Source organism: Zophobas morio, unplaced genomic scaffold, assembly GCF_036711695.1.
Source record: "Zophobas morio isolate AGI-343-1 ecotype UQ-CSIRO unplaced genomic scaffold, CSIRO_AGI_Zmor_V1 ptg000087l, whole genome shotgun sequence".
Taxonomy (NCBI): domain Eukaryota; kingdom Metazoa; phylum Arthropoda; class Insecta; order Coleoptera; family Tenebrionidae; genus Zophobas; species Zophobas morio.
Genome location: NW_026972192.1, coordinates 531,171 through 538,230, shown reverse-complemented (window position 1 = coordinate 538,230; position 7,060 = coordinate 531,171). Strand labels below are relative to the sequence as shown.

General features: G+C 36.1%; 1 non-coding gene across 1 annotated transcript; it reads left to right on the top strand.

Annotated features, from left to right (window-relative positions):
* Nucleotides 1-6,451: 6,451 nt before the first annotated feature.
* Nucleotides 6,452-6,535, top strand: Trnal-uaa (transfer RNA leucine (anticodon UAA)). Its single transcript has one exon. It is a non-coding gene; the product is annotated as a tRNA-Leu (tRNA).
* The last annotated feature ends 525 nt before the right edge of the window (nucleotides 6,536-7,060 follow it).

The window sequence follows — 7,060 nt, the reverse complement described above, 5'->3', positions numbered from 1 at the left end:
TCTGGCGTTCGTAGATACAAGAAAACTGTTAAAATTCTTCAGAAACGTCACTTTTGAAGTGTTTTCTTGTACTTTTAAGCCACTCAGATACCCAACGGGCTCGGAAAGTGCAACGAAACCATCAAATTTTAGCTAGAAACTGTATTTTTGTCGATTTTTATTGAATTTGAACTATATTTCAACGTTTTTTGATGGTTCTGAGCCACCAAACACACTTAAAGCATGCAGAATCGACTCAGAATAGGAAAAGGAGACGTTTAGGTCAATTTTATGCATTCTGGCGTTCGTAGATACAAGAAAACTGTTAAAATTCTTCAGAAACGTCACTTTTGAAGTGTTTTCTTGTACTTTTAAGCCACTCAGATACCCTACGGGCTCGGAAAGTGCAACGAAACCATCAAATTTTAGCTAGAAACTGTATTTTTGTCGATTTTTATTGAATTTGAACTATATTTCAACGTTTTTTGATGGTTCTGAGCCACCAAACACACTTAAAGCATGCAGAATCGACTCAGAATAGGAAAAGGAGACGTTTAGGTCAAATTTATGCATTCTGGCGTTCGTAGATACAAGAAAACTGTTAAAATTCTTCAGAAACGTCACTTTTGAAGTGTTTTCTTGTACTTTTAAGCCACTCAGATACCCTACGGGCTCGGAAAGTGCAACGAAACCATCAAATTTTAGCTAGAAACTATATTTTTGTCGATTTTCATTGAATTTGATCTATATTTCAAGGTTTTTTGATGGTTCTGAGCCACCAAATACACTTAAAGCATGCAGAATCGACTCAGAATAGGAAAAGGAGACGTTTAGGTCAATTTTATGCATTCTGGCGTTCGTAGATACAAGAAAACTGTTAAAACTCCTCAGAAACGTCACTTTTGAAGTGTTTTCTTGTACTTTTAAGCCACTCAGATACCCTACGGGCTCGGAAAGTGCAACGAAACCATCAAATTTTAGCTAGAAACTGTATTTTTGTCGATTTTTATAGAATTTGAACTATATTTCAAGGTTTTTTGATGGTTCTGAGCCACCAAACACACTTAAAGCATGCAGAATCGACTCAGAATAGGAAAAGGAGACGTTTAGGTCAATTTTATGCATTCTGGCGTTCGTAGATACAAGAAAACTGTTAAGATTCTTCAGAAACGTTACTTTTGAAGTGTTTTCTTGTACTTTTAAGCCACTCAGATATCCTACGGGCTCGGAAAGTGCAACGAAACCATCAAATTTTAGCTAGAAACTGTATTTTTGTCGATTTTTATTGAATTTGAACTATATTTCAATGTTTTTTGATGGTTCTGAGCCACCAAACACACTTAAAGCATGCAGAATCGACTCAGAATAGGAAAAGGAGACGTTTAGGTCAATTTTATGCATTCTGGCGTTCGTTGATACAAGAAAACTGTTAAAATTCTTCAGAAACGTCACTTTTGAAGTGTTTTCTTGTACCTTTAAGCCACTCAGATACCCGACGAGCTCGGAAAGTGCAACGAAACCATCAAATTTTAGCTAGAAACTGTATTTTTGTCGATTTTTATTGAATTTGAACTATATTTCAACGTTTTTTGATGGTTCTGAGCCACCAAACACAATTAAAGCATGCAGAATCTACTCAGAATAGGAAAAGGAGACGTTTAGGTCAATTTTATGCATTCTGGCGTTCGTAGATACAAGAAAACTGTTAAAATTCTTCAGAAACGTCACTTTTGAAGTGTTTTCTTGTACTTCTAAGCCACTCAGATACCCTACGGGCCCGGAAAGTGCAACGAAACCATCAAATTTTAGCTAGAAACTGTATTTTTGTCGATTTTTATTGAATTTGAACTATATTTCAACGTTTTTTGATGGTTCTGAGCCACCAAACACACTTAAAGCATGTAGAATCGACTCAGAATAGGAAAAGGAGACGTTTAGGTCAATTTTATGCATTCTGGCGTTCGTAGATACAAGAAAACTGTTAAAATTCTTCAGAAACGTCACTTTTGAAGTGTTTTCTTGTACTTTTAAGCCACTCAGATACCCTACGGGCTCGGAAAGTGCAACGAAACCATCAAATTTTAGCTAGAAACTGTGTTTTTGTCGATTTTTATTGAATTTGAACTATATTTCAACGTTTTTTGATGGTTCTGAGCCACCAAACACACTTAAAGCATGCAGAATCGACTCAGAATAGGAAAAGGAGACGTTTAGGTCAATTTTATGCATTCTGGCGTTCGTAGATACAAGAAAACTGTTAAAATTCTTCAGAAACGTCACTTTTGAAGTGTTTTCTTGTAGTTTTAAGCCACTCAGATACCCTACGGGCTCGGAAAGTGCAACGAAACCATCAAATTTTAGCTAGAAACTGTATTTTTGTCGATTTTTATTGAATTTGAACTATATTTCAACGTTTTTTGATGGTTCTGAGCCACCAAACACACTTAAAGCATGCAGAATCGACTCAGAATAGGAAAAGGAGACGTTTAGGTCAATTTTATGCATTCTGGCGTTCGTAGATACAAGAAAACTGTTAAAATTCTTCAGAAACGTCACTTTTGAAGTGTTTTCTTGTACTTTTAAGCCACTCAGATACCCTACGGGCTCGGAAAGTGCAACGAAACCATCAAATTTTAGCTAGAAACTGTATTTTTGTCGATTTTTATTGAATTTGAACTATATTTCAACGTTTCTTGATGGTTCTGAGCCACCAAACACACTTAAAGCATGCAGAATCGACTCAGAATAGGAAAAGGAGACGTTTAGGTCAATTTTATGCATTCTGGCGTTCGTAGATACAAGAAAACTGTTAAAATTCTTCAGAAACGTCACTTTTGAAGTGTTTTCTTGTACTTTTAAGCCACTCAGATACCCAACGGGCTCGGAAAGTGCAACGAAACCATCAAATTTTAGCTAGAAACTGTATTTTTGTCGATTTTTATTGAATTTGAACTATATTTCAACGTTTTTTGATGGTTCTGAGCCACCAAACACACTTAAAGCATGCAGAATCGACTCAGAATAGGAAAAGGAGACGTTTAGGTCAATTTTATGCATTCTGGCGTTCGTAGATACAAGAAAACTGTTAAAATTCTTCAGAAACGTCACTTTTGAAGTGTTTTCTTGTACTTTTAAGCCACTCAGATACCCTACGGGCTCGGAAAGTGCAACGAAACCATCAAATTTTAGCTAGAAACTATATTTTTGTCGATTTTCATTGAATTTGATCTATATTTCAAGGTTTTTTGATGGTTCTGAGCCACCAAATACACTTAAAGCATGCAGAATCGACTCAGAATAGGAAAAGGAGACGTTTAGGTCAATTTTATGCATTCTGGCGTTCGTAGATACAAGAAAACTGTTAAAACTCCTCAGAAACGTCACTTTTGAAGTGTTTTCTTGTACTTTTAAGCCACTCAGATACCCTACGGGCTCGGAAAGTGCAACGAAACCATCAAATTTTAGCTAGAAACTGTATTTTTGTCGATTTTTATAGAATTTGAACTATATTTCAAGGTTTTTTGATGGTTCTGAGCCACCAAACACACTTAAAGCATGCAGAATCGACTCAGAATAGGAAAAGGAGACGTTTAGGTCAATTTTATGCATTCTGGCGTTCGTAGATACAAGAAAACTGTTAAGATTCTTCAGAAACGTTACTTTTGAAGTGTTTTCTTGTACTTTTAAGCCACTCAGATATCCTACGGGCTCGGAAAGTGCAACGAAACCATCAAATTTTAGCTAGAAACTGTATTTTTGTCGATTTTTATTGAATTTGAACTATATTTCAATGTTTTTTGATGGTTCTGAGCCACCAAACACACTTAAAGCATGCAGAATCGACTCAGAATAGGAAAAGGAGACGTTTAGGTCAATTTTATGCATTCTGGCGTTCGTTGATACAAGAAAACTGTTAAAATTCTTCAGAAACGTCACTTTTGAAGTGTTTTCTTGTACCTTTAAGCCACTCAGATACCCGACGAGCTCGGAAAGTGCAACGAAACCATCAAATTTTAGCTAGAAACTGTATTTTTGTCGATTTTTATTGAATTTGAACTATATTTCAACGTTTTTTGATGGTTCTGAGCCACCAAACACAATTAAAGCATGCAGAATCTACTCAGAATAGGAAAAGGAGACGTTTAGGTCAATTTTATGCATTCTGGCGTTCGTAGATACAAGAAAACTGTTAAAATTCTTCAGAAACGTCACTTTTGAAGTGTTTTCTTGTACTTCTAAGCCACTCAGATACCCTACGGGCTCGGAAAGTGCAACGAAACCATCAAATTTTAGCTAGAAACTGTATTTTTGTGGATTTTTATTGAATTTGAACTATATTTCAACGTTTTTTGATGGTTCTGAGCCACCAAACACACTTAAAGCATGCAGAATCGACTCAGAATAGGAAAAGGAGACGTTTAGGTCAATTTTATGCATTCTGGCGTTCGTAGATACAAGAAAACTGTTAAAATTCTTCAGAAACGTCACTTTTGATGTGTTTTCTTGTACTTTTAAGCCACTCAGATACCCAACGGGCTCGGAAAGTGCAACGAAACCATCAAATTTTAGCTAGAAACTGTATTTTTGTCGATTTTTATTGAATTTGAACTATATTTCAACGTTTTTTGATGGTTCTGAGCCACCAAACACACTTAAAGCATACAGAATCGACTCAGAATAGGAAAAGGAGACGTTTAGGTCAATTTTATGCATTCTGGCGTTCGTAGATACAAGAAAATTGTTAAAATTCTTCAGAAAAGTCACTTTTGAAGTGTTGTCTTGTAGTTTTAAGCCAATCCGAAACCCAACGGGCTCGGAAAGAGCAACGAAACCATCAAATTTTAGCTAGAAACAGTATTTTTGTCGATTTTTATTAAATATGAACTATATTTCAACATTTTTTGATGATTCTGAGCGACGAAACACACTTAAAGCATGCAGAATCGTCTCAGATTAAGAAAAGGAAACGTTTGGGTCAATTTTATGCATTCTGGCGTTCGCAGATACAAGAAAATTGTTAAAATTCTTCAGATACTTCATTTTTGAAGTGTTTTCTTGTAGTTTTAAGCCAATCAGAAACCCTACGAACTCGGAAAGAGCAACGAAACCATCAAATTTTAGCTAGAAACTGTATTTTTGTCGATTTTTATTAAATATGAACTATATTTCAACATTTTTTGATGATTGTGAGCGACGAAACACACTTAAGCATGCAGAATCGTGTCAGATTAGGAAAAGGAGATGTTTGGGTCAATTTTATGTATTCTGGCGTTCGTAGATACAAGAAAATCGTTAAAATTCTTCACAAAAGTCACTTTTGAAGTGTTTTCTTGTAGTTTTAAGCCAATCAGAGACCCCACGGGCTCGGAAAGAGCAACGAAACCATCAAATTTTAGCTAGAAACAGTATTTTTGTCGATTTTTATTAAATATGAACTATATTTCAACATTTTTTGATGATTCTGAGCGACGAAACACACTTAAAGCATGCAGAATCGTCTCAGATTAGGAAAAGGAAACGTTTAGGTCAATTTTATGCGTTCTGGCATTCGTAGATGCAAGAAAATTGTTAAAATTCTTCAGAAACGTCACTTTTGAAGTATTTTCTTCTAGTTTTAAGCCAATCAGAAACCCAACGGGCTCGGAAAGAGCAACGAAACCATCAAATTTTAGCTAGAAACAGTATTTTTGTCGATTTTTATTAAATATGAACTATATGTCAACATTTTTTGATGATTCTGAGCGACGAAACACACTTAAAGCATGCAGAATCGTCTCAGATTAGGGAAAGGAGACGTTTGGGTCAATTTTATGCATTCTGGCGTTCGTAGATACAAGAAAATTGTTAAAATTCTTCAGAAAAGTCACTTTTGAAGTGTTTTCTTGTAGTTTTAAGTCAATCCGAAACCCAACGGGCTCGAAAAGAGCAATAAAACCATCAAATTTTAGCTAGAAACAGTACTTTTGTCGATTTTTATTAAATATGAACTATATTTCAACATGTTTTGATGATTCTGAGCGACGAAACACACTTAAAGCATACAGAATCGTCTCAGATTAGGAAAAGGAGACGTTTGGGTCAATTTTATGCATTCTGGCGTTCGTAGGTAGTAGTTATATAGTGGGGGTTCTAGACCAGGTCAAATGAGGTCAAACTGGTCCAGCTCCCCGATTACTTTTCATCGAGCAGTCATTGACCTTTCGTTTGTTGTCGACCTTGTCGGTGCACGTGGCTGTCCTTGCCATCTGGTCCAGCTCCCCCATTACTTTTCATCGGGCGATCATTGACCTAGTCGTTGCACGACCTTGGTCGTTTATTGCCCGCGTTCATCTCGAGATCTATCCCCTCTTTTCTTTTAGGTCGGGTCGCTACACGGGGCTGGCCTTGGCTGACTTGCCTTAGGAGTGCACTTGACTGACCTGTACGTTTTGGCACCGCCTTTTACTCAATCGACCTGACCCGTTTTTCCATAGTCAGGTTGGCCGAGCGGTCTAAGGCGTCAGATTTAAACTCTGATTCTCGAAAGGGAGCGTGGGTTCGAATCCCACACCTGACAGTTTTTTTTCGTTCTTAATTTTGGCGTTTTGACTTGCGATTAAATAAAACACATTTTAATATTATATTCTTTATTGAGGAAACCTTGAATACAACCAATTGTAAATACATTTAGCATTATTTAAAGAACAGTAACATTTTTTATGATTAGCAATATGTTTATCACATGCCGGGATTTCTTTAGATAATTTCACAGAGTCTTCAATTGTTTCGAGGTTCACAATTTTGGGGCAGTCTTTTTCTAGCGTTTCCTTAAGGTAATGTTCTTTAAATTTTCCTTTTACATATAAGATCTCCACTGCATATTCCTTGATGAATTTGAACAAAATTTCTTTTACAGATGTCTGCTCCTTGAAGCCGTCATTAAATCTCAACATGTGATGATAACGTTCTAGATATCTAGCTTCAATTATGTCAACTGACTGAGAGGAAAGCGACTATGTAATTTTTTCTGTATCAATCCAACTGTTGTGGGTGTTATTAAATCCTAACCATTTTACATAAAATACCTTTCTTACCTTAACTT